At 45.8% G+C, this 11904-nt stretch overlaps 1 long non-coding RNA gene across 1 annotated transcript; it reads right to left on the reverse strand.

The window, feature by feature from the left end:
- Positions 1 to 961: 961 nt before the first annotated feature.
- Positions 962 to 11893, reverse strand: LOC134470914 (uncharacterized). Its single transcript, XR_010040127.1, has 2 exons — positions 11596 to 11893; positions 962 to 4945 (listed from the first exon to the last, which is right to left on the reverse strand). It is a non-coding gene; the product is annotated as an uncharacterized LOC134470914 (long non-coding RNA).
- Between the last annotated feature and the right edge of the window lie 11 nt (positions 11894 to 11904).

Raw genomic sequence — 11904 nt, forward strand, 5'->3', positions numbered from 1 at the left:
GAAGATGTCGGTGGTGGGTGGAGAGAAGCCAGTAGTGTCAAAAAGACCTGAGACTTGGCAGTGGCAAACCCCACACAGCCAGTGCCACTATTTTAGATGGGCACAAGGAGGCTCAGAGAGGGCCTGGCTGTGCTGTGGACACTTGACAAGCTGGCTACACACCATCCCATGGATCCAGATCCCTAGGTGCCTAGAGCAGGATGTTTTCTACTGCTCATTCCTGGGAGCAGGGTGAAATGGGCTCTGGAGGCCTGCAGGCACTCACATCACAGGGAAATGTACATTTAAAATCCAGATCTGCATGTTCTCCTGGCAGGTCACCATCTGATGTCCATTTGGCATCATGTTACAATGTCACATCCGATATGAGTACAGGGCTGCTGTCTAGCTGGTGCATGTGCCACCTGGCTCCTCCCCACCTCCCAATTGTACCTACTTTCTGGCATCACTGAGGCTTCTGGAATCACTGGCCTTGCTAGAGACCCAGGTCCCTGTCCTCAGTCTAGGATGAGCTGCGAGACTCCCTGGACCAGATTGTCCAAAGCATGTGCCTGGGTCAGGCTGTCCCCATCGAAGGCGGGACTAAGGACTCTGGCCCAGGCACCGCACCCCTCTTCTCCCCCACACACATTCTCCTACAGTCTCCGGGAGTCACTCATATGCCTCCTAAGGTGACTCCACACCATGGGGTTGTGGGGTGACCACACTTGAGAGAACACTGTCTCATATCGCCATGTTTCACATGAGCTATAGTAAAAGAAATGCTGACATCTGCCAGAACCAGGAAGGAGCACCTGGCCAGGGCCAGGCACAAAAGCAAGCACCAGAAAGTGAACAAGTGAGTGAGGGATGGATGGTGAGTGGAATGGGTGGGCGGGGGAGAGATGGGAGGGTGAAATCAGTGAATGGATGTCTTATTATTTTTTACTGGTCGCTGAGACAAAATACCTGATGACCAAAGTTGGGAAAGGAAAGGTTTATTTCTTACAGTTTCTGTAGGTTTCAGTCCATACTCAGTTGGCTCCAAGGCAGGGTGGCATGGTGGGGCCGCAGTTCATGGTGGCTGCAAACAGCAAGCCCAGAAACCAGCAGGAGAGAGAGAGACACACCTTCTTCCTGCCATTACATTGTATGCTGGCCCCACCCCTATGTGGGCGTGGCACTCACACCCCCAATCCAAGCGCTAAACAATGAACCAAGCACAAATGCACAATGCAAGGGCATGAGGCTTGGGGGCCACCAACATAAACCATGATAGTGGATAAATAGGTGGATGGAGAGATGGATAGATGGATAAGTAGGCGGATGGGTGAGTACACAGTGGATAGGTAGATGTCTGCGTGGATGTTTGAGATGAGGCTAAACAAATGGCAAATAACCAGACAACTGGCTTTTCTGCCTTTGAGCCTGGTCAGTCCAGGATCGAGCTAGCCAGTGCGGGAGTGGGAGAAGAAAGAGGTACACGGAAGGCAAACCACAGTGCCTCTGGCCACAGATGTGCCCTCAGCAGGCCGTCCACACACTGCTGTCCCACACAGCCTTTGCCAGTGGCACAGACACAGCTTGCTCCTGCTGAAGCTCTGCCTTGGGACCAGCATGGATGTCCTAGCCAGGTGTCAGCTGGGTGGCAGGTGCTGTCCCTGCCAGGGGCTCGGAGGGACACAGCCACAGAAGAAAGGCTGGCTGGGGATGTCCTCCGTTCTGCCAAATCATTTATCTTCTGCTGTTCCATTCCTCCTCTTCTTCCTTTCCCTACTTCATTCCCCCCTTCTCTGGTCCTTTCTCTCCTTGTGTATTTTATTAAAGTGTAACATTGAAAATTGACGATACCCTAAGACACAATTTCCTTCAAAATCAGAGGTATCTGTGACCAGATCTGCAGCCAGGTTCCTGAAACAATTTCATGACTGCTCGGAAGTATCTGTCTGTCCCTCCTCTGTGTCCCTCTTCATCCATCACCCTGACTTCTTGCCAAGAAATGAGTTCCTTTTCCTTCTTGTTGGTGGCTGTCGCCCTCTGCTGGCAGTCGAGGAAGTTGCAGATAGGCATGGAAAAGGCCAGCCCTGAGTGGTTAAGAGATCACAAACTCCGCCTCAAAACAGCAATTCTTGCCTTAGAGTTCTGTAGTTGGTGCCTGACACGGGTCTCAGTGGGCTAGGATCAGGTAGGAGCCTGCTGTGGAAGGCATACTTGGCCGTGGCTCCTCCTTCGTATTCCAGCCCAGTCTCTCACACTTGCCAGCTCCCTGGTTCTGTTTTGAGGACTGTTTTATTAGGATCTCCCGGGACAAACCAAGCTAACCTCCCATCCCAAAGTCCTCAATCTTCCTCATATCGTTAGGGACCCATTTGCCATCGAACCAACATACCCCAGGTCCAGGATGAGGACCCATTCTGGGATCATTGCAGGCCTGGATTTAGACCGTGGGGATCTTTGGGGACATTATTTTGTCTACCACACACACCTTCCCCTCCAGAAGTAGGCTCCTTTTAAAAAACTAAGGACTTACAAGGAGAGCCAAGCAACTGCAGATATCTGAGTAAAGTGTTCACTGAGAAAGGTCAAACAAAACAGAAAAAGAAGAGAAGAGGAAAAAAATAAACAAGAACCATTGAGAAGATGGGGGGGGGGACAAAAGAATTCTGACCATCAATGTCTTCACAATTAGGTAAATTTACAGCCAGGTATGGTGGCACATGCCTGTAAACCCAGTGCTCTGAGAGCCTGAAGCAGGAGGGTCACAATTTTGAGTCCAGCTTAGGGAACTTAGTGAGACTTAGTCTCAAAAGAAAAAATAAAAGGATGGTGTATAGTGGTAGAGCGCTCCTGTTTTCAACCCTCAGTACCATAAAAGAAATTTTTAAAAAGTAAAATTCCTTCTATGAAACCAGTACAGGATGTTTTCTTCCTTCCTCTCTCCCTTCTGTGCTTCTTTCTGTTTTGGGGTTTTTTTTTATATGATGCTAAGTAAAATTAAGAAATACATAAACCAGACTTCATCAGAATTATAAATTTCTGTGCATCACAGGATGTCAACAGAGTGAAAAACAGCTCACAAGTAGGAAGAGATATTCACAAATTACATATAAAGGAATCACATCCACAATATGTAAAACACTCTACAAATCACCAAGAAATCTGATTTTTAAATGGGCAAAGCACCAGGCATGATGGTGTGCGCCCATATCTCAGCACATGGTAGGGCTGAGGCAGGAAGATCGCTCGATCCCAGAAATTCAAGGCCACCCAGAGAACATACCAAGACTCTGTCTCAAGGGAAGAAAGAAAAGCAATGGACTTGAATAAACGATTCTCCAAAGAAGATATACAAGTGCTCAAAAAGCACAAAGATGCTCACCATCGCTAATTACTAAGCAAATGCAAATCAAAACCACAATGAGACACACCTCATTATTTTTAAAAAAAAATAATAATAGTTGGCATGGATGTGAAGCAGGACACTTAGAGGGCATCAAGATCCGTAGTTGCGTTTTTGTGCCTTGCCCCTTGTATTTGCTTTTTAATATATCCTGACACATGGCTAAATCGATTATAAGGTAAAGGAGTAATAAAAAAAAAAAAGGAAAATGTTATAGCGGCTCGTGGGGCTTTGCAGTAGCTGTACACTTTCAGTCCGATCTCCCATCCCGAGAGGAGTAAGCTCAAGCACTTATTAGCTTAGCACCTAAAGAATACTGTACATTCCAGGCCTCATCAGCAGGCCCAATTATCTAAGAAATGAGCTGCTGGAGCAGGCCAAGGCAGCAGCGGAAACAGCTACACTTGAAATCAATAATACCAAAGACACTATGCCAGCAGTGATCTGTCTCAGCACACTCTGCTCTGTGGATGAAATGATCAACAAATGAGCAGCAGGGGTCTAAGGTCATGGTTCAGCTAAATTAATAGGAACCCGTCCTCCTGGCATATGCCCTAGGATCACTAGTCTTATTTTGTACAGATCTGAAGGGAATGCACTGACTCAAGGTGCATTTTGGATAGGTAAAAGGATTAGCATCCCATTGTATATTCCCATACATTAAAACACATGCGTAGGCCAGGCATGGTGGCTCACGCCTGTAATCCCAGCACTCAGGAGGCTGATGCAGGAGGATCACTGTGAGTTCAAGGCCATCCTGGGCTGCAAAGTGAGTTCAAGGCAAGCCTGAATTGCACAGTGAGACCCTGCCTCAAAAAGATTTTAAAAATGGATTATAGATACACATGGAAGTTCAAACAGCCCTATAGTACAATGCTAAGAGCCTGACTAGAAAGTCATTACCAGTCCATAAGCACCCTTCTCTAAAGGGAAGAGCCAATTTTCATAAATTTTCTTGGGCAGGTCCAAGTTTTCCATATTGCAAAAACTGGGGGAAAGGTGTATTAAAACTTTCTACCCAATTTATTTCCTTAGTAGAGACAGATTTTTTTAGTCACATTACCAAAGTTAGTCCAGTTTTATTTATACCAGTCTGTACCACTGTCCTTTCTCCCCATAAAACTTCCCCCAAGGTCCCCAGTCAATAAATTCATATATGGGGCTGGGGATTTAGCTCAGCGGTATAAGTGCCTGCCTTGCAAGCGTGTGGTCGTGAATTCGATCCCTGGTACCGGTAAAAATACAAAAAATAAAAAAATAAAAAAATAATAATAAATAAATTCATATGCTCCCAGTTTTCCATATCTTCCTGTCTTGGTTATTTTTCTGTCATTGCTGAGACAAAATACCTGACACCCAAAATTAGGGAAAGAAATGTTTATTTCTTACAGTTCTTGGAGGTTTCAGTTCATACTCAGGGGGCTGTAAGGCAGGGTGGCACGGCAGGACTGCGGTAAACACCAAGCACAAACTGGCAAAAGGAGAGACACACCTTCTTCCCGACATCGCACAGTATGCTGGCTCCACCCCTGGGCGGGCACAGTACTCACACCACCAATCCGAGCACTAGACAACAAACCAATCACAAAGGCTAGATTCAGCCGAGTCCATGACTGCATGAGACTTAGGGTGGGGGGATACTGACATAAACTATTACACTGCCTGACTGGCCCCTACATATATTCCATGGCAGAGGGGCATCTTTATGAAATCCATCTCGTGTAATGTGAACCTGACAAATTGGATATTTGGACAGGAAGGAATCTTTTTATTCTCCAGTCATGTAGTTGGGTCAGGGCCAGTTGGAGAGACCCTAAAGTCCTACACTGCCCCTCCATTATTTGAAGGGCCCATTTGCCTGCAAAAGGGATCCATCTTCATGGTATTTGGAACACCAATCCTTGGCCCAGTCATAGCCTTTAGAACAATGAGAACACAAAGTGGCTGGAACCACTTGTTTTTTGGTTTTGGTGGGGGAGAGGGGTGCTCTGATTTGGGCTTTTTTGTTGTTGTTGCTTTTGGTCTTTTTGAGATAAGGTCTCACTATGTAGTTCCGGCTGAGCTTTGGCTCACTTTGTAGCCCAGGCTGGTCTCAAACTTTCAAAGGATTCTCCTGCCTCAGCCTCCCAAGTGCTGGGATTGTCAGCACACCCAGTTTCCATTTGTTTTAGAGGCGGTAGGAGCGGTGACATCACCGTTTATGTCCTTGCACTGTATAACTTTTTCTAAGGTGTCCCACTTCTCCACATTCAAAACATTTGATCTCAGTTTTTGCCTCCTTTAAATTGTTGGATATGGCTTGGGCCATTAAGGCTGAATTGTAAGAGGAATAGCTTATATTTTGATTGGCTCTTGTATAAGCTCCAAGATCACTGAGTCCACTAACAGACAAAAGAGCCTATTTACAATCATGATTATTGGTTTGTTTGGGGTTTTTGTTTTGTTTTGTTTTTGGTACTGGGTATGGAACTTATGACCTCTTGCTTGGGAGATCACATGGGGCCGCCAAAATCCTAACCATTGTCAGTTCCCTGAGTTATCATTTTACATAAAACACACAAGATAGACTAAATCAAGGTACATTAAAAAGTAAAATTTTGTCACATGCTACAACATGGATGCACCTTGAGGACACTATGCCCACTGAGATAGACCAAACACCAAAGGACAATCACTGTAGGATTCTCCTTCTATGGGGCCCTAGAGAAGGAACCAGGTCCACAGAGACAGGAAGCAGGGTGGGGTCCGGGGAGCCGGGTAGTGAGTCAGTGCTCATTGGGGCCAGAGATGAGAACGGATGGTGGTGACACCTGCCCAAGAGTGTGACTATATTCAGTGCTGCTGAGCTGCGCACTTAAACGTGGTGCAGTCAGTGAAGTTACGGGGTGTACATGTTACCACAATAAAATAAGGAGGAAGAGAAGCAATCACGGGTCAGGGCCGGGCAGGGCGGGAGCACTGGGGCCGGGTGATTGGTGCTATGACTCACTTGCCCCTCTGCCAGGAGCTCTGTGTACATACAGGACCCACCACACCCCACCCCAGCGCCCCCCCACTGTCCACTTTTCTTTCCCTGTAAATGTGACTCCCCTAGTCCTCATAAAGGCAGGTGGAGCCACTGATGGCTGTCTCGGGGCTCAGCCCCTTCCCTTCCTCTGGAAACTGAAGAAAAACTTCTTTTTCCCAAATTCATTTTATTTCAAGGAGAAAAAGAAAAAGAAAGAAGAAAAAAACTAAAAATTTCTAAACACATCAATCAGGGGGCAACAATGGTACATACATGGTGCATTGTCATCTCCAAATCATTCACCCAGAGCACAAGAGATCTGCCTTCAATTTTCCAAACATTACCATCTCAAATCTCTCTTTGGTGAACTCAGAGAAATCAGTAGTATAACTATCTTAACTATTTTTATAGACATATACATATATCATTTCTTTCAGCTTCTCACACTAATGAGACAATATGTGTTTACACTTGTGTGTCATATTTATTTCATTAACAAGGATGGTCTCAAATGCATCCATTTAGCTGTATAAGTCTCCAGTTTATCCTTCTTCGTGGCTGAGCAGTGCTCTGTTGTATAGAAATACCACCTCTTTTTTATCCATTCCTCAATGGGCATTTAGGTTGTTTTCAAGATCTGGCTATTACAAATTGTGCTGCTACAAACACGGGTGCACATAAATCATTGTGGAATGATATTTTTAATTCTTTTGGGAAGGTATCTAGAAGGGGAATAGCTGGGTCAAATGGGCCCTCTAGTCCTAGTTTCCTGGGGAGTCTCCACTTTGATTTTCACAGTGATTGCACCAGTCTGCATTCCCACCAGCTCTGCAAAAGGTTCCATTTTTCCCACTGTTGTAACCTATATAGGTATATTTTTTAAAAACCCTCCTAAGTCTCCTCAGAGGCAAGAGAAAGATCAAAGGTAACTCTAAGAGCAGAACAGGATGTCAAGTCCTAATCTAAACTTGCTTGTTTGCAGGATGTGCCTTCCCCAGAGGATGTTTACCTAATCTAAACTTCCTTGTTAGCCTACCTGAACCTTGCTCTTCCCAAGAAATGTAACTGCTGTGTTCCTATTCTGTAGTGCGCCGTGAACCCCCACCCCCCTTGCATTGTGAGACCAGCAGCTGTTTGCGGTTTTACAGGATAAAAACCCTGCCCTTTCGCTGTTAGACGCACAGTCTTCCATATTGGCTACTGGAGGCTGCGTTGCCAGGGTTGTGCTTTAATAAACAATTTTCTTCAGGGCTGGGGATTTAGCTCAGCAGCATAAGTGCCTGCCTTGCAAGCAGGCAGTCATGAGTTCAATCCCTGGTACCGATAAAAAGAAAAAAGACAAAAAATAATAATAATAATAATAAAATAAATAATTTTTTTCTTTCCCAATTATTTCCTCTGGCTCCTTCATACCTCGGGAAGCGGACCACCATACCCACAGCCCTTCCAGGTTTGTTATTGTTAAGTTTCCTGATAAAAGCCCTACTTTCTGAGATGAGGTGCAATCTGAGTGTTGTTTTAATTTGCATCTCTCGAATGACCAGTGCGGTTGAACATTTTTTCACATATTTATTTGCTGTTTGTATTTCTTCATCTAAGAAGTGTGTGTTCATCTCAGATGCCCATTTTTGGACTGGGTCTTTAAATCTGGGAGGACTGATTTTTTTTTTCATTCTTTATGTGTTCTCAATAGTAATCCTTTGTCTGAGGAACAGCTGGCAAACATTTTCTCCCACGTTGTGGGTTGTCTCTTCACTCTGCTGGTGGTTGAAAACTGCAGAAAACTTAAATCACCAGTCCCTTCGCTTGGGAATAAGCCCTCTAGAGTACATTTTGCCTGCTCTTAGCTGCTTGCTTTTAACTGACTATAGCTAACAGCTCTGCATGTGCATCAGCCAGAGCCTCTTCCCGCACTGGGGAACACAAATATCCCAAACACCATTGTGGGGAGGATTTGAGGCCTCCATCTGGGAGATAAGCTCTTTGCGAAGCTCCTTGGCACAGTGACTGGCACACTGCTCACCAGGGACAAACCCCTCTCTACAAACCTAAAAGGGAGGACTCCCCCTGGCCTGCCCCACCTCAGTGCACAGAGAGATTCAAGAAACAAACCACAGATTTCCAGGAAGATGGCAGACTGTGAACACAGAGCAGAGCCACTTCCAGATTTGGTGTCCAGACACTGGAATGTAGCAACAGGAAGAAGACAGAGAAGGAGGGAAGTGGGTCCCTAGGATCCAGGAAGGATCTGAAGGGAGAAATAAAGCCCACAGGGAGAGTGAAAAAAATACTTCAATGAGAAAGAAGAAGGTAGCATGTGATGCTTTCTTCCTGAGCTCGGACTCCCTGTGTGAGAGGATCAGCTCAAACCTGCAGATGCACGGTGACATTGGTGACCCCAGACGCCTCCACGGAGAAAGATGCTGTGGGAAGAACAGAGCAGTGCTCGAGCACTGCTGTATTGTTTTTGCTAATAGAAATCTAAGTGGAACATGCTGGCTGCTCAGTCTGAATTACTGATAAGCCATTTTATATATTCATGAGTGTTTTTTATATATTTGGGGCTCAATGTATTATATCTACCCCTGGAAAATATTTTGACAATTACTTAAAATAATTTTTAAGGCCTCTATTTGGAGATCTGGAAGAAAATAAATAGTGTGGATAATCAGACTATAAAAGGGACTAGTTACATAAAATGTACTATTTGTTTGCACAAAAAAATACTTGCATTCACCGGAGACATAGCTCAGTGGCACAAGCACCTCCCTGGCAAGCCCAAGGTCCTGTGTTCAATTCCTGGTAACAACAACAACAACAAATACATTCATTGCAGAAAAATCCAAAGCCACAAATAATAGTAATAAATTGCTTGTAGCACCTGAAGAGATTACTACAATAAATTATTGTATGCCACAGAATATGTAGTCAAAAACTTAGAATGTTAATAAACATTCCTTTCTGAAAGGAAGGAAGTAAGTTACACCACACGGTAGACAATGCATCGTCTCAGGGAGAATCTTCTAGAAGAAACAGGATGGAGGTTTGTCCCCATGTCTGGGAAGAGTCCCGCAAGCTGTCACAGGTTTTGGCCTGCAAGGCCCAGTCAAGAAGACCTGATACCCTGGCTCCACAGCAAGACCACAGGCCACTCACTGCTGGTATCCCAGGGGACCCAGGCCTCAAGGACATCAAGGATGAAGAGGAAGACAGGAGAGGACCTCTGCTGAGACAGCAGCAAGTACAGACTGCCTCCTATGGGCTTCAGGAGGTGAGGTGGGACCCTAAAGGAGCAGATGGGCTCCAGGCTTCCTTGGCAGCTGCAGAGCCACAACAGTACGGCAGGGATAGGGCCTGGGGGTCATCTTACACAGTCCTCAGCCCACACAAGACTATAGCCACTCCCCAATCTCCACCCATGGAGATGCCCTGATGCCTCAGATGGTTCCCAGGGGTGCCTGAAGGCACACTGTCTCTGCAAGCCCTGTTAGAACCCTGTGCTCCCCAAAAGGTCACTTGAGGACCACTCAGCGGCACCAGGAACCCAGAAAATGCACAAAGACACTGGTTGCGTCACTTCTGTGGGTTTTGGGGCTCATGAGGAGATGAAGCCATCAACAAACTGCCTTTGAGCTAGAACTGAAGTCAGGTCAGAGAGGCTTACGCCCCAGCTGTACATTAGCCATTTTTCTTTTAAGTGCTGAGGATCCTCCTGTCTCAGCCTCCTGAGCAGATGGGATGACAGACATGCACCACCACACCTGGATGTCCATTCATTTTGCAGTATTTAATGTTTAAAACTCAAGCATATTTTCACATAGACCTAGATTTAAGACATTTGTTGAAAAATAACGACTTCTCCAATCCTGAGCTCATTCTGCGGACAACCCTCATTGGAGACAGTAAAACCTGGGCCAGGCCTTGCATCTCCTGGCTTCTGTGTTTCTGGAATTCCATTTTTTCCTGCTGCAGAACAGACCTGAAGGCAACTGGGGCTAGAATATGAAAGGAACTGGCCTCTCCAGACAAAGCGAGGAAAGGCGGAATTAGCAGAGGGACAGAAGCTCAGATCAGTAGAACACACTAGAAACACTGGAAATAAAACAAATCTACCAATGGATTTTTGACAAAGATGCACATTACAGTTTGGATCTGAAAGGTCCCCCTAAAGTCACCTGTGACTGGAAGGCAATTGGATAACGGAAGCACTGTGTTCATCAGGAGATTGGTCTATCAATGGGTTCAGAGCTAACTGGCCATTTGGGTGGTAGGGTCTGTCTGGAGGCGACAGGTCATTGTTGCTGTGACTTGGAAGGGTGTATCCCTCTAGGATCTGCTTCCTGGCCACCATGAGATGAGCAGTTTCCCTCTATGGCCCTTCCACCATACCATTTTTACATTCGAGCCTACCGAATATGGACTTCTAATAACCGTGAGCTGTTCGTCCTTTAAGTTACAGGTGTCCCAGTGACAATGAAAGCAACCAAGACAATGTAAAACCAATGGAAAAAAGACAGCTTTTCCACAACTGATGCTGGAGCAGTTAGACGTTGATGGGTCAAAAGGAAAAAAAAAAAAAAAAAGAAGAATCTCAACTGCCTCCTATGTTCCCCTCCCCTTTTAAAAAAAAAAGTCAGGGTCTCACTGTATAGTTCAGAACTCACTATGTAGCCCAGGCCGAGCTTGAACTCACAGTGATGCTCCTGCCTCAGCCTACCAGTTCTGGGATTGCAGGTTCGTACCACCACACCCTGCCTAATACCTCATTGAAAGTCACCATAAGGTTGAAGGATGCTCAGCCCCTCCTCCTGTGCTTCCCATGCTCAATATCCCCAGAAAAATGTCTACCTGGCATCTCAGGTCTCAAACCCTTGCTTCTCCCCCAAATCTGCCCATCCCTTGACTTCCTTGGTTGATCAATGGAAACTGTCCTTTAACCTTGCAATGCATCAGAATTTTTCGTTTACACCCCCTTTCTAATCTTTCAGGTGCTTTACCTCAATAAACTTTTCCTACTTATAACCTCCTTTGTTCTTACATTCATTTTTCAGTTATAGAGAAACACAAACTCAACACTACAGAATGTACTTCCTACATGTTTGTAAATATTGACATATAATATTTATTATTAACATGTGTAGTTGTTTTGTTACTGAGCCAAAGTCTCGCTACATAGCTCAGGCTGGCCGTGGATTCACTATGTACTCACGCTGGCTTCGAACAGGCAGCCATCCTTCTGCCCCTGAGCGCTGGGATTACAGGGGCGCGCCACCGCACATGGCAACACAGGTGATTTACTGGGACTCTGCAAGTTGAGAAACCAAAGCCATCCCAATCCCGTCCCAGCCGTCCACACAGCAGGAATGCACAGTGCCTCGCAAAGACGCCAGCTCCTCACACACCAAGGTAAATGCCGTAACTCCTAACACTCTAGCTTTACGCCAGAAAAAAGACCCACCGAACTCAGGGGTAGAAACAGGGTCGAACCAGCTCGCGTAGAATGCCTACTGTTGGGCGC

The sequence above is a fragment of the Cavia porcellus genome, unplaced genomic scaffold (assembly GCF_034190915.1).
Source record: "Cavia porcellus strain 051 isolate PalLab524CR breed Dunkin Hartley unplaced genomic scaffold, mCavPor4.1 scaffold_17, whole genome shotgun sequence".
NCBI lineage: Eukaryota > Metazoa > Chordata > Mammalia > Rodentia > Caviidae > Cavia > Cavia porcellus.